Source organism: Hemitrygon akajei, unplaced genomic scaffold (genome assembly GCF_048418815.1).
Source record: "Hemitrygon akajei unplaced genomic scaffold, sHemAka1.3 Scf000054, whole genome shotgun sequence".
Taxonomy (NCBI): domain Eukaryota; kingdom Metazoa; phylum Chordata; class Chondrichthyes; order Myliobatiformes; family Dasyatidae; genus Hemitrygon; species Hemitrygon akajei.
In genome coordinates, this window is record NW_027331940.1 from 6,202,725 (window position 1) to 6,217,647 (window position 14,923).

Consider the following 14,923-nt stretch of genomic DNA (forward strand, 5'->3'; position numbering starts at 1 on the left):
CAGATAAGGCCACTCCTTCAATCCACTGACGATTATTTATGAGCAAACTATTGTCCTTGCAGCGAAACAGTAAATAATTCAAAAAGGAGTCACAATATAGTTAATCAGCAATTTCCCCCTCTCTCTTATCTGTCGTCAATGTTCTTGCTTGTTTTTCCGTCTCTCTTTCTCATGGTCAGCATAGCAACAGTAATAGTTTGTGTTTCTCAGGAGGGGAATGGTTAACTCTGTACCCCATTGCCATTCAGGTCTATTCATCACTCATAACAGGTCTATGAGGTGGACAGGGAGCAACTAAGATGAAGGTGAGACAGTGGAGTAGGTAGACCGGGGGTAGATGATGGGACACAATGGGGAGACAGTGGGAGGGAATATGATTAGAGAGAAAGGGACAGAGAGGGAGTTTGGTAAAGAAAATTTATTTGCTCCACGTTCAACGTAAGGAAGTAAATTGGCGTAGATAGTGGAGCTTTGGGCGAAGGCTGACAATGATAGTAGATGATTGTCTCCCTGATTGGGGGTTTATGACTGGTGGAGAGCCACGGAAATGGTAGTTGGGCCATTGCTGTTTGTCATCTATGATAATGTGTTTAACTTGATAAGCACATTTGCATATGTCAGCAAGATCAGGGGTGTAGTTGGCAGAGAGGCAAGTTATCGTAGGTTACAGTGGGCTCTGGCGCAGCTGCAAGTACTGAGCTGAAAATTGCAGATGCAGGGAAGTGCAAAGTGTTGCACTGTGTAGGTCTTACACAGTAAACAATGGTGCACTAAAGAGTGCGGTGGAATAAAAGGAATAAGACATTGCTGAGTTTGAATTTGTAGAATTGACTGCAGTTTTGGTCATCTATCTATAGAAGAGAAATAAATAAGGTTGAAAGAGTACTGGGAAAAGGTGCGGGTTGTTTTTCTGGGAGATTCCAAGCTCAGGGTCTGGTGTAAGCAGCTGTTTGGCCCTGCACATTCCACAGAACTACAGGCAGTTCTTCTTAAAGCAGAACTTTAGGCCATTCTGCTAAAACCATATCCAACTGGTTTGAAGTTTCCCTCTCATTTGGGTTTGAAAACATTCACATTATTAGTCTGCTTAACTATTTCTGCTGCAGGGAGGGTCAATGAATGTGAAAGCTGAATGTGAAATGTGAGTAGACTCTCACATGGTGGATTGGATAGTGGACAACTTGACAGATAGACATCAGTATGTGCGGTTGGGAGACTGTAGGTCTGACACGGTGGTCAGCAGCACAGGAGCGCCGCAGGGAACCGTACTCTCCCCGGTCCTATTCACCCTGTACACATCAGACTTCCAATATAACTCGGAGTCCTGCCATGTGCAGAAGTTCGCTGATGACACGGCCATAGTGGGGTGTGTCAGGAATGGACAGGAGGAGGAGTATAGGAAACTGATACAGGACTTTGTGATATGGTGCAACTCAAACTACCTGCGTCTCAATATCACCAAGACCAAGGAGATGGTGGTGGACTTTAGGAGATCTAGGCCTCATATGAAGCCAGTGATCATTAATGGAGAATGTGTGGAGCAGGTTAAGACTTACAAGTATCTGGGAGTACAGTTAGACGAGAAGCTAGACTGGACTGCCAACACAGATGCCTTGTGCAGGAAGGCACAGAGTCGACTGTACTTCCTTAGAAGGTTGGCGTCATTCAATGTCTGTAGTGAGATGCTGAAGATGTTCTATAGGTCAGTTGTGGAGAGCGCCCTCTTCTTTGTGGTGGCGTGTTGGGGAGGAAGCATTAAGAAGAGGGACGCCTCACGTCTTAATAAGCTGGTAAGGAAGGCGGGCTCTGTCGTGGGCAAAGTACTGGAGAGTTTAACATCGGTAGCTGAGCGAAGGGCGCTGAGTAGGCTACGGTCAATTATGGAAAAATCTGAACATCCTCTACATAGCACCATCCAGAGACAGAGAAGCAGTTTCAGCGACAGGTTACTATCGATGCAATGCTCCTCAGACAGGATGAAGAGGTCAATACTCCCCAATGCCATTAGGTTTTACAATTCTACCGCCAGGACTTAAGAACTTTTTAAAAACTATTATTAATGCTTTTTGAGATAGTGATTTAGATGCATATCATATTTTTTTTTACTGAGTTAAGTATTGTATGTAATTAGTTTTGCTACAACAAGTGTATGGGACGTTGGAAAAAAGTTGAATTTCCCCATGGTGATGAATAAAGTATCTATCTATCTATCTATCTATCTAAAGAACACTACCGATGATTTTGAAACCATAACGTTACCAATTACAGTTGATGCTCTGCTTGCTGTGAGTTTCTGGAATTTTATCATTTCTTCCTTCAGACTCAAATTGTCTATATTTGTTTCTAAAACATTCTTTTCATGATTCCTTAAAAAATCAGTTTGTGACAGTCACCGGACCATGAGACACAGGAGCAGAATTCAGCCTATCAATTCAGCTCCGGCATTCCATCATGGCTGATCCCCGATCCCACTCAACCCTCTACATCTACCTTCTTGCCATATCCTTTGATGTTCTGAATGATCAGGAGACAATCAACTTTTGCCTTAAATACACCCACGGAATGTCCTCCACTACAGTCTGTGACAGATTCACTACTCTCTGGCTAAAGCAAATCCTTCTTTAGTCTTTTCTAAACGGTCGCCCCTCAATTTTAAGGCTGCAACCCCCATATTTGGATACCTTCACCACAGGACCCATCCTTTCCACATTCACCCCAGCCAGTCCTTTTAATAGTCAGTAGGTGTCAATTGGATTCCCCAGCATTTTTCTAAATTCCTGTGAGTACAGACCCAAAGCTGCCACATGCTCCTCATATGTGAACCCCTTCATTGCTGGAATCATCCTCATGAACCTCCTGTGGTCACTCAACAACGACAACACATGGTTTCTGAGATATTGGGCCCAAAACTGTTGATGACACTTGAAATATGGCCTGATTAATGTCTCATAAAGACTCAGAATTTTCTACTTGCTTTTATATTCTATTCCCCTTAAAATAAATGACAACATTGCACTTGCATTCTTTATCACAGTCTCAACCTATAAATTAACCTTCCAGGAGTCAGACCCGAGTACACCTGATTCCCTCTGCACCTCTGATGCTTGAACATTCTCCCATGCAGATGACAGTCTACATTGTTAGACAGGGATAGACGAGCGGTAGCTGGGCAGGAAAAAGGAGAGATGGAGAGGGATGAAGGCATGAGAGAGCGGGGAAGGGTGTGGGGAAAGAGGAAGGGGAGTTGAGCATGGGATGAGTAGAGCGCGGGAGGGGGATGGAGAGAGCTCGGGGTAGGTGGGGAAGGAGAGGGTGGGAGGAAATGTGGACGGGGGTGGGAGAAGAGCGCAGCGGGGAGGGGGGCAAGTGGGAGGACAGAGCGGGAAGGAAAGCGAGTGTTTTGTAATGAGCGACAGACACTATATAACCGAATAACCTCGGGTGTAGCGGCTCAGACTGACATCTCTTTGTATGGTGAGCACACCGCTCACCCAGCATCTCACTGAACTCCGTCCGGTTTCAACATCACAGTAAGTGTTGTCTCCGATTCTTCAGAACCAGGGAGCGTTTACAATGGGGTTTGGCTTTTGTCGGGCTCGGGAGGGAAGTCAGTGGGAGAAGGGAACTTTGAAATCTTCAAATTAACAAATTAATTATTGACCAAATGGATTAAAAGAAACAATTACCTTCAACTACAAACATTCTCCAGTTGGTTTCTACTGAGACGCTGTGGAAAAACCTTTCTGCAGTGATATGCGAAATATCCCCACAGGGCTGTGAAAGAGTCTCTCTCCCTCTTCGTCCTCCCTGACACACACTCACTCACATGCACAGGAAAAACTATTGAGAATACAGAGCTACTGTAAGATATTGGCATTCGGAACATCGTCGTGGACTATGCCACAGATCGATTCATTTAATTAAATCGCAAATATATATATATATATCAAAACTACAGATATTGGGTGTTTGAAGTGAAATAAACTACTGGAAACTCTCAAAGTCTAATAGCAATTGTAATAAGTAGACATTCAGATTGCAGACACTGGTGAACTTTCTTTTCTATATCATCGGTGTTTTATTGTTTTTTCCTGTTACAGAAATATTTAAATACAGTGTTAAATTAGCTTTGTTCACATTTGAAGGTGAGCGTGAAATGTTGAAGTAGTTAGTTCGTTTTCAGCAGAGAAGCCGCTCCCTGCTCCGAGGAATGCCTGCGTGTCAAAATTTGCCCTGCAGACAGGCAGCAGCTTGACACAGAAAATTGCACTGTGAGTCTCACAGAGCAGCAACATCGGCCCCTCCCCCATAGTTACTAAATGACTCTCGTCTGATGGTCTGGTGTAAAACTAGAAGAAAACGACTTGAAAATATACCCACAAGGAGACGGAACGTTCTTAGTGAATTAAGGTGAGAACAGTTCAGCTTCTGATATTTTGATATTTCTGATCTTTACTTCCAGTTGACATGTTTCCCATGTTTTGGATTACTGATCAAGAAGATATTCGCAAACAAGAGAACATCTGTAGATGCTGGAGCAACACACACAAAATGTTCGAGAAACTCAGCAGGCCAGGCAGCATCTTGGGAAAGAGTGAACAGTCAACGTTTCGGGCCGAAATCCTTCGGCAGGACTCCTTTCCCAGATGCTGCCTGGCCTGCTGAGCTCTTCCGGCATTTTGTGTGTGTTGCAAGAAGTTACTCGCTCTATTTTGTCCCTTCTGTCGGTCGAGGTATTTGTGTTCTTGTATTATCCTGTCTGCACGGTTGAGATTCTCCACAATTCATGTCAAGGTTAAAAATAGTTCCCAAATCAGGGGTTAAGATTCCAAAGCAAGTGTGCCAAAAGATGTTTAGTCAACACGGCTTCTGTTTCCAAAACCTGTGACTTCAGATGAATGCATGTCGTTTTTCTCATGACTGTGTTTATTGTTGGTGTTTCGAGCTGATTTCCTCAACGTCCTTTAAAAGAAAAGACGTTGATTCTGTTCAAGGTCTCGATACATAACAAACATTGGGGGTGGTGTGGTGACAGGCGGCATTGCAGAGTGAACATCATGATTTCACAGTGTGGGGCAGCAGGCTCGATGGGCTGAGTGGCCAATTTCTTGCTGGTCTGTGCACAAGAAAAGCTCTGACTACAGAGTTACTGTAAACTAAGTTAATAAGTACGGACCACGGCAAATAACCTCCTGTTGAACAAAAAACAACTATTGCAGTAATTAAATCATCCAGAACGTTGACCGAGATGATAAGCAACAATGAACCTAGCACCGACCCCCACTGCACCCCACGAGTCACTGGTCTCCAGTCAGAGAGTCAAACCATCTTCCACCACTTACTGGCTTCTCCCGCAAAACCAATGTCCAAACCAATTTACCACCTCATTCAGAATGCCAAACCTTCTTGACTGATCTCCCTGGTGGGACTCTGCCAAATGTCTTCCTACATTGTACTGAACTATATATTTTTAATTCAGTAAATTAACTGTTCTCTCTCCCAGAGCAGTAAGTGTCACGTTGTTCCAGTCTGATAACTGTCCAACAACATTCTTGCACATCATACTTTCACTGCTCTGGGGAGAAACGAACCATAAAAGTAAGGAAATGAGGGGGGGGGGGGCGTAGAGACTTTGTGGAACTGTGCTGTTGCCCGTTGTCTGAGTCTAGGATCTGATGAGCCCAGGGCTGCTGCAGGACCATCCACACTGCAAGTGTCCTCTCAGGGCTGTGGGAACGAGTCTGTTTCAAAAAGCCTCGGATATCGCTGTGAACACAGTCCCAAATCGGCAGTGTCCAGTGTCCGGCTCTCTGGAAAGTGAAACGATAAAGATGGTTTCCCATCACTGACAAGTGGAGCAGCGGCATTACTGGCTCACGATGGCTGTGATTGTCCCAGGGATGAGGATGTGATCTTTGGCCGTCCAGCTGCACAGTTTGTTATTGGGGAACAGAGAAGAACACAGGAAGTGGATCTTCAGCCCGATGGACTCAATCGGAATTAATCCCCGAAGAGTCATCAGGAGGATGTGTCATATCACAGGCATACATAGTGAATGTTGTTGGCTTTGTGGCAGCATTACAATGCAATATATAATAGTAGAGAAAAAACTGCATACAGTAAATATCTGTTACTAAAAGTTAAATAATTATTGCAAAAATGAATTCAGTGAAGTAGGTTCATGGGTTCCATGTCAATTCAGAAATTGGATGACAGAGGGAAGGAAGCGGTTCCTGACTAGTTGAGTGTGTGCCCTCAGTCTCTTGTACCACCTTCCTAGTGATACCAATGAGAAGAGGGCATCTCCTTGGTGAAGCAGATCCCTAATGACTGATGCCGCCGTTTTGAGGCATCGCTCCATGACGATGTCCTGGATGCTACGGAGGCTACTGCCCGTGATGGAGCTGACTGAATTGACAACATTGCTGAGAGTATTTCGATCTTGTGCAGTAGCTTCCCCACTTCCCCCACCCCATCATATGAAGCGATGTGCAGACAGTTAGAACAATTTTTACGGTACAACTGTAGAAATCCGCAGTCGTTGTTCACATCCCAAATCTCATCAAACTCCTAATGAAATATAACGGCTGCCGTGCATTCTTTGTAACTGCATTGATATGCTGGGTCTTGGATAGATCCTCAGAGATGCTGACACACAGGAACATGAAGTTGCTCACTCTTTCCACTGCTGACCGATCAATGATGATTGTTGTGTGTGTGTGACCTCGTCTTACCCGTTCAGAAGTCCGCAGTTAGACCATTGGTCTTACCGATATTGAGTGCGTTTGTTGCTGCAACGCCACTCATCCAGGTGATATATCTCGCTCCTGTTTGCCTTCTTCTCGCCATCTGAAAATCTGCCAACAATAGTGGTGTCATTAGCAAATTTGTCACTGGCATTTGAGCTGTGCCAAGCTGCACAGCCATGGGTGCAGAGAGAGTAGGGCAGTGGGCAAAGCACATATCCTTGAGGTGCACCAGTATGGATGGTGATGTGCAGGCGTTACATCCAAACCGCATAGATTGTGGTTTTCTGTTGAGGAAATTGAGGATCCGGTTGCAGAGGGAGGTAGAAAGGCCCAGCGGTTCAAGCCTTTTGATCAGAACTGTAGGAATAATTGCATTACACGCTGAGCTCTGGTGGAGAAACAGCATTCTGATGTAAGTATTCATATTGTCACGGTAATCCAAAGCCGCGTGAGGAGCCGATGAGATTGCATTGTGACCTATTGTGGATACTGGTAAATTACAGTGGGCCCAGGTCCTTGCTGAGAGAAGAGCTAATTCTAGCCATCGCAAACCTCTCAAAGCATTTCCTCACAGTAACTGTTATTGCTATGGACGATAGTCATTAATGCAACTCACACTGCTCTTCTTGGGCACAAGTGTAATTGTTAGCCTTTTAAGGGATGTGGAAACTTCCAACTGCAGCAAAAATGACCCCATGTCGGAAACATTCACAGAATACAACTCCTGTTGTTCTGGGGTGGCTGAAATCCCTTGTAAATCTGTGTGACAACAGCACCCACCACTTCCTCACTCTCCGTAAATCGATAGAAACACAAAGAAAATTCCCACAATGTATTGTATTGAAGGAAAGGCAGATGAGCTTAGGCATGGATCAACAGATGGCATTATGACATTGTCACCATTATTGAGAACTGGCAGCTCAGTATTCTGGGATTCTGTTGTTTTAGAGTCAAGAGAGCGTGGGGGATTAAAGGGTAGGGGTGGTTTCACTCAGGGAAAATGTCACGGCAGTGTGCAGTAAAGGCAGATGGGAGAACTCATCTAGTGAGCCTTTATGGCTAGATCGGAGAAATAAAATTTGTTTGAACATGCTAATGGGTCTGTCTTATAGACTGCCCAAGAGTCTGTGGGATTTAGAGGAACAAATTAGTAGACGTCAGAGAATATTGCAAAAAACATAATTTGTTATAATTTGATTTTAACCGTCCACATACGGACTGGAACTCTCATGCTGTAGATGTACTCATGTAGTTGACAAATGTCTTCAGGAAAGTTTCATTAATCAGTACATCAATGTCCCAAAGACTCAAGTGTGATACTTGATCTCCCATTAGGGACTGAGACAGGACAAACGTAACAGAAGTCTGTGTAGGGAAACTGTTTGCATCCGGTGATCACAACACCATCATATTCAAAGGAAGTATGGAGAACGATAGCTCTGCTCCGTGGTATTGAGGCCCTGGTATAGAAAAAAAAAACGTACAGAAAAGCTGGATGAACTCAGTAGGTCGGGCATCATCTGTTGAAAGGAGCAGTCAAAGTTTCGGGTTGAGACCCTTCATCAGGACTAAAGAAGGAGGGGGCAGGGGCCCTATAAAGAAGGTGGGGGGAGGGTGGAAAACCAATCAGAGGAAAAATATTCTTGAACATCAAAATCTCCAACTTCCAGTAATTCCCTCTCTCTCCCTTCCCCCATCCCACCTTCACTCTGTCTCCTCTTCTAGCTGCCGGTCACCTCTCATGACTCTGCCTTCTTCTACTACCCATAGTGCTTTTCCCTTAGATCCCTTCTTCACCTCTCCTGCCTATCCCCTCCCTGCTTCCTCTCCCCCACCCTTTGATCTTTCCTCTGATTGGTTTCCCACCCTCCCCCACCTTCTTTATAGGGCCCCTGCCCCCTCCCTCTTTAGTCCTGATGAAGGGTCTCGACCCGAAACGTTGACCGCTCATTTCAATGGATGCTTCTCGACCTGCTGAGTTCATCCAGCTTTTTTGTACGTCTTGATTTGACCACTGCAGTGTACTTTGTGTTTAGAAAAAAAATAGATGGATAACCGGTGTAGGCAGGTAGGAAAAAATTGAGGTACTTTTGGAGTTGAGAAAATGCAAGATAACATTGAGGAAAGAAACCAGGAAGGCTATAGGGTGGCATAAGGTTGTCCTAACAGACAAGGTGAGGGATCATACAGATGTTTTAAAAGCAAAGGGATTTCAGGGGACACAATTGATTGTCTGGATTATCAGAATGCCAATGTATGCATGGAGCCAAAACAGATAGAGGTGTTCTTAAGTGGATTTTTGCTTCTGTGTTCACTTGTGAAAATAATCTATAGAAGTGAGACAAAGGAGAATTGAGGCCACGGATGTTATACAAATTACAGATGAGAAAGTGTTTTGGGCAAATTGGGCAACTTCGAGTGTATAAATCCCCAGTGACTGAGAAGCTCAGTACTTCAACCACGATGTAGGCGGATGCAGAAATTGCAAAGATGTAACCGTTATGTTTAAATAATGCTCAAAGATAGGAGAACTACCAGAAGATTGGAGGATAGCTAATTTTGATCCACTGTTTAAAAAAAGGCTCCAAAATTAAACCAGAAAATTATAGGCCAATGCACTTGACATCAGTCATGTGAAGACATTGGATACAGGAGTATTTAAATAAACAGGACTGATTAGGGACATCCAACATGACTGTGTGTTCTAGACAATCTATTGAGTTTTTTGAAGAGGTTACAAGGAATGTTACCAGGAAAGTTGATGAAGGCAAGGCTCTAGATATTGTCTACATGGACTTTAGCAAGACATTTGGCAAGGTCCCGCATAGGGTGTTGACCAATAAATTTCATTCTCTTGGCATCAAAGTTGCGTTAGTAAATGGGAGTAGACATTAGCATAGAGGAGGAAGGCAGATAGTGGTAGCAGATGATTGCCTCTCTGACTGGAGTCCTGTGACTGGTAGAATTCCACAGGGATCGGTGCTGATATCCGTTGTTTATAATCTATATCAATGATCTCGATGATAATTAGATTATCCGGATCAGCATATTTGCGGATGACTCCAAGGTTTGGAGTGTATTTGACAGCGATGAAGACTATTGGAGCTTGCAGCGGGATCTGCATTGGGTGTAAGAATGTCTGATAATGGCAGATGGAGTTTAATGCAGGCTCGTGAGCTGTTACGCTTCAGTAGGATCAACCAGGGTGGGACTTACACAATGAAGGGTTCGGCACTGAAGGGTGCGGTAGGACAAAGGCATCTGGGAATACGGGTCCACAATTCATTGAAAGTGGCAGCACACCTAGATAAGGTAGTAAAGAAATCTTTGGCACATTGGCCTTCATAAATTAAAGTATTCAGTACAGAGCTTTGCATGTTATAAGCTGATTATGAAGCCTAATTGGTTGCAAAGAAAGAAAAATGAGAGATCCACATGGAAATCTGGACAGAAAGGTTAACTTTGTTAACCTGTTTGTTTTCCTCTTCAGGGTTGTTACATTGATCCCACTCCCGCCTCCTCCCGCTGTCAGACCCGTCCTGAGCCGGTGAGAGTTAGTGTGACCCGGACTGCGGCAGTCCCGCTCTACCCCGGCTCACCCGGCCCTGTCCATATGTAATGAGCGACGGACACATCACAGCCGAGTGGCCTCGGGAGCAGCAGCTCAGACTCAACTCTCCGTACAGGGTGAGCACACCGGTGCAGGACCATTGTCGATTACCCAGGAAGTCAGACTGTGATTTCCTGGGACCACATTGAATGCCGTTCAGTTACATCATCAGAGGTAAGTGTTGTCTATGATTCTGCACAACTATTCAGCGTTAACAGCGAGACTCAGCTTTGGTCAGGATCGGGAGTGAATTTAGTTGGAGAAGGGAGTCCTGACATGTTCATGTTAACGAGTCAAGTTACTGTCCAAATGGATTAAGAGAAATGACGTCTTTGCCGTCAACCAGAAATACTCTCCTGGGTGGTTTCTACTGAGTGCGAGCAGAAAGCATCTTTTACCCCGGTAGTGAGATGTGAAATATCCCACGGGGCAGTGACCCGTCACCGATCTCTCTCAAACAAGAGAAATTCAGTAAATGCTGGAAATTTGTGTAACACACACAAAATGCTGGAGGAACTCTGCAGGCCAGGCAGCGTCTATTGAGACAAGAACAGTCGACCTTCGAGACCCCAGCTAATGGATTTTACATCGCGTCATTGGTTCTATCGCTCTTCTCTGTACCACAAAGAGTTAAACTTTCTTCACGCTTGAATGAAAGTGTTTTCACTGGAACACTGGAATCTAGAAGGATGAGAGGGGATCTGATCGAAACATATAAGATTATTAAGGGATTGGACACACTAGAGGCAGGAAACATGTTCCCGATGTTGGGTGAGTCCAGAACCAGAGGCCACAGTTTATGAATAAGGGGTAGGCCACTTAGAACAGAGTTGAGGAAAAACTTTTTCACCCAGAGAGTTGTGGATCTATGGAATGCTCTGCCTCAGAAAACAGTGGAGGCCAATTCTCTGGATGCTTTCAAGAAAGAGTTAGATAGAGCTTTTAAAGACAGCGGAGTCAAGGGATATGGGGAGAAGGCAGGAACAAGGTACTGATTGCGGATGATCAGCCATGATCACAGTGAATGGTGGTGCTGGCTCGAAGGGTCGAATGGCCTACTCCTGAACCTATTGTCTATAGAACTGCACCGTCTGGCACCAACAAACATTCCACTCTCAAAATCACTGGGACATTTCATCTCCATGGTGATGTTTGTTGGAGACAGAACGTACCCTGTACTAAGGAACAGGACAGAGGGAGAGACCTGCTGGTAACGCTGTGGGTTTAGTTAATGATTACCACCAAGAGCTGACTGAACATTAACCAGGGTGTGTTCATTACTTACAGAACCCGTAACACAGCTACTGGGACAGGGTGGTATCAGAACCTGGAGCCGCTGTACACGGTAAGAAGCTCTATATACTGAAATATAAACATCACAAAGGCAGTCAGACACTTAAATGAACAATCAAATGAGATTGATAAAGTATTGTGTTGATCGACATTAGAACTGTAGCGAATCGCTTTTAAGTGAATTAACAATTCCCTTCATCTAATTGAATGCATCGACTTCCTGTGCATGTCCCGCGGGGAACCGGGGCAGCTGATAGTGTTATTGGAATCGCCGCTCTTTCAACCGAGCTGCGAATCATCAGCAAAGGCTCGGGAGGTACGAGCTTCCCGCATCTCGGAACTGTCCCCGGGCTACTGCTTGCAACAGCAGGAGGCCGATCCGCCCACACTCGGGGATTTACTGATCCCCGACCGAGGGAACTGAGGATTTGCTTTGCTTATTCCTTCACTGGCGGGATCGACACTATCTGTCCATCCTGGACGGCATTGCGATTCGTGGTCAAAAGTATGGAACCACCCACATTGGAGATTACAGCCGGGGCGGGGGGTAGTCATGGAGGAAGGCGGTGTAAAGAGTTGATGGCTCCATTATATAGTCGGTTGGTGAGACCTGTTGAGGATCACCATCTGCAGTGTTGTTTCCCTTCTGTCAGATGTGAGTGGGTAGGTGGGAAATGAAAGGAAAGTTTACCAGACAGATATCTGCCCCCGTGAGTTTTTCTATGAGGAATCTGTTGTCATCTTGCCTTGTGTTACATAAAACAGGGGAGACCTGCTTGTATACATCACAGTTTTTTTTTTAAATAACAATGTACATGATTGTTTCTGTGGAAATTTGGTAAAATGAGTGGGAAATTCGATGAGTCATAAAGTATTGCCGCGGAGTTTGACAGGAATGTGGACAAAATAGTTCCTGTTGTGTGAGGATCTGAAACCAGGCACCGCCAGTTGAAGACAGTTGAGATGTTTTCTCTCTCTCTCTCTGTGGGTATAGTGTGTCATGGGAATGACTGTCCTCAATATTCAGGAGAAGGAGAGTCTTTCAGTTAATATTGTAATCCTGCAGTGTGGTGGCCCTTGATACACAAATGAGTGAGATGTTACAGGTGAGAGGCAGGATTGATGAGCCGAGATCACAGTGAGATCTGCGTTGGTCACAGTGAATGCAGGATGCCAATGTAATTAAATCTCCCGTCAGCAACTTCTGGCTGACAAAAACACATATCAATGGGCACTGTACTGTGCACGTCCCGTACCTAATACTGCGGCCACTGATTGTATGTCCGTCGTTTTCTACATCTGTAGCCCATCCATTTCAATGTTCGACATGTGACACGTCCAATGACGCCTCTATGCACAATGCATTTGCAGCGTGGTTATTTCAGTTACTGTTGCCTTCCTGGCAGATTGAACCAATTTCGCTTTTCCCATTCAATCTCTCTCATTAACAAGGCGTTTTCGCTCTCAGAACTGCCGCTCGCTGATCTTCTTCCGTGCCATTCTCCGCAAAACTGAGACTGTTGAATGGGACAATCCCAGGAGTTCAGCAGTTCCTGCGATATTCAAACTGCACCCTCCGGCACCGACAACATTCCACTCTCAAAATCACTGAGATCACATTTCATCTCCATGGTGATGTTTGTTTGGAGACAGAACGTACCCTGTGCTAAGGAACAGGACGCGGAGAGACCCGCTGGTAACGCTGTGGGTTTAGTTAATGATTATCACCAGGAGCTGACTGAATATTAACCAGGGTGTGTTCATTACTTACAGAACCCGTAACACAGCTACTGGGACAGGGTGGTAACAGAACCTGAAGCTGCAATACAAGGTAAGGAGCTGTGTATATTGATATATAAACATCATAAAGGCAGTTAGCCACTTAAATGAAACTGAGAACTTATTGGGTTGTTCAACAATTGAACTGTAACGAATCACTTTTAAAAGAATTAATAATTCCCTTCAACTAATTGAATGCATCGACTTCCTGTGCACGTCCCGTGGGAAACCGGTGTAGTTGGAGGTGTTATCGGAAACGCCGCAATTTCAACCCAGCTCCGAATCATCAGCAAAGGCTCGGGAGGTGCGAGCTTCCCGCATCTCGGAACTGTCCCCGGGCTACTGCTCCCAACGGCAGGAAGCCGATCTGTCCACACTCGGGGATTTACTGATCCCTGACCGAGGGAACTGAGAATTCGCTTTGCTTATTCCATCACAGGTGGGATCGACACTATCTGTCTGCCCTTTACGACATTTCGGTAGGTAGCTGCTGGGAGAGGGCAGAATTATGAGAACTCCTCACACTGCAGTTTATGGGGGGGGGGTGGGGACTGGGAGGGGTGTAAAGATGTGATGGTTCCATTATATAGTTGGTTGGTGAGACCTGTTGTGGGTCACCTCCTGCAGTGTTGTTTCCCTTCTATCAGAAGTGTGTGGGTAGGTGGGAGATCAAAAGAAGGTTTGACAGAGAGACACACACAAAATGCTGGTGGAACGCAGCAGGCCAGGTAGCATCGAGAGTGAGAAGCACTGTCGACATTTCGGGCCGAGACCCTTCATCAGGACTAACTGAAAGGAAAGATAGTAAGAGATTTGAAAGTAGGAGGGGGAGGGGAAAATGCGAAATGATAGGAGACCGGAGGGGGTGGGGTGAAGCTGAGAGCCAGAAAGGTGATTGGCAGAAGGGATACAGAGCTAGAGAAGGGAAAGGATCATGGGACGGGAGGCCAAGGGAGAAAGAAAGGGGAGCACCAGAGGGAGATGGAGAACAGGCAGAGTGATGGTCAGAGAGAGAGGGAGAGAGAGAGAGAGAGAGAGAGAGAGAGAGAGAGAGAGAGAGAGAGAGAGAGAGAGAGAGAGAGAGAGAGAGAAAAGGGAGGGGGAAATTAAAACAAAATATATCAGATTGTACTGAAAGCAGGCACCGCCAGTTGAAGGCAATTGAGATGTTCTCTCTCTGTGTCTCTCTCTGCCTCTCTCCCCATCTCTCTCTCTCTCTCTGGGTCTAGTGTCTCATTGGAATGGCCTCCGCAATATTCAGGAGAAGCAGATTATTACAATTAATTCTGTAATCTGCGCACTGTAATGGTCTTTGAAGGACAAGTGAGTGAGATGTTACAGGTGAGAAGCAGAATTAAGGTGCTGAGATCACAGACTAGATCGGTCACAGTAAATTCAGCATGTGAATTTTATTAAATCTCCCATCAGCATCCTTTGGCTGACAAAACACATCTAGTAAATTTAATGCTAAAGGGATTTTCATCGATCAGTA

General features: G+C 45.1%; 2 protein-coding genes across 3 annotated transcripts in view; both read left to right on the top strand.

The window, feature by feature from the left end:
• Positions 1-14,923, top strand: part of LOC140721392 (uncharacterized) — a 1,266,977-nt gene that overhangs the window by 841,256 nt on the left and 410,798 nt on the right. The window lies entirely within an intron of this gene.
• The window catches only part of LOC140721387 (NACHT, LRR and PYD domains-containing protein 12-like), a 469,945-nt gene that overhangs the window by 27,261 nt on the left and 427,761 nt on the right, over positions 1-14,923 (top strand). The window contains exons 3-6 of one of the 2 annotated variants that reach the window (XM_073036229.1): positions 10,240-10,533; positions 11,647-11,704; positions 13,426-13,483; positions 13,871-13,910. The gene's annotated coding sequence lies outside the window, so the exon portion shown is untranslated. The remainder of the gene's footprint in view (positions 1-10,239; positions 10,534-11,646; positions 11,705-13,425; positions 13,484-13,870; positions 13,911-14,923) is intronic. The other variant, XM_073036230.1, reaches the window with a different exon arrangement.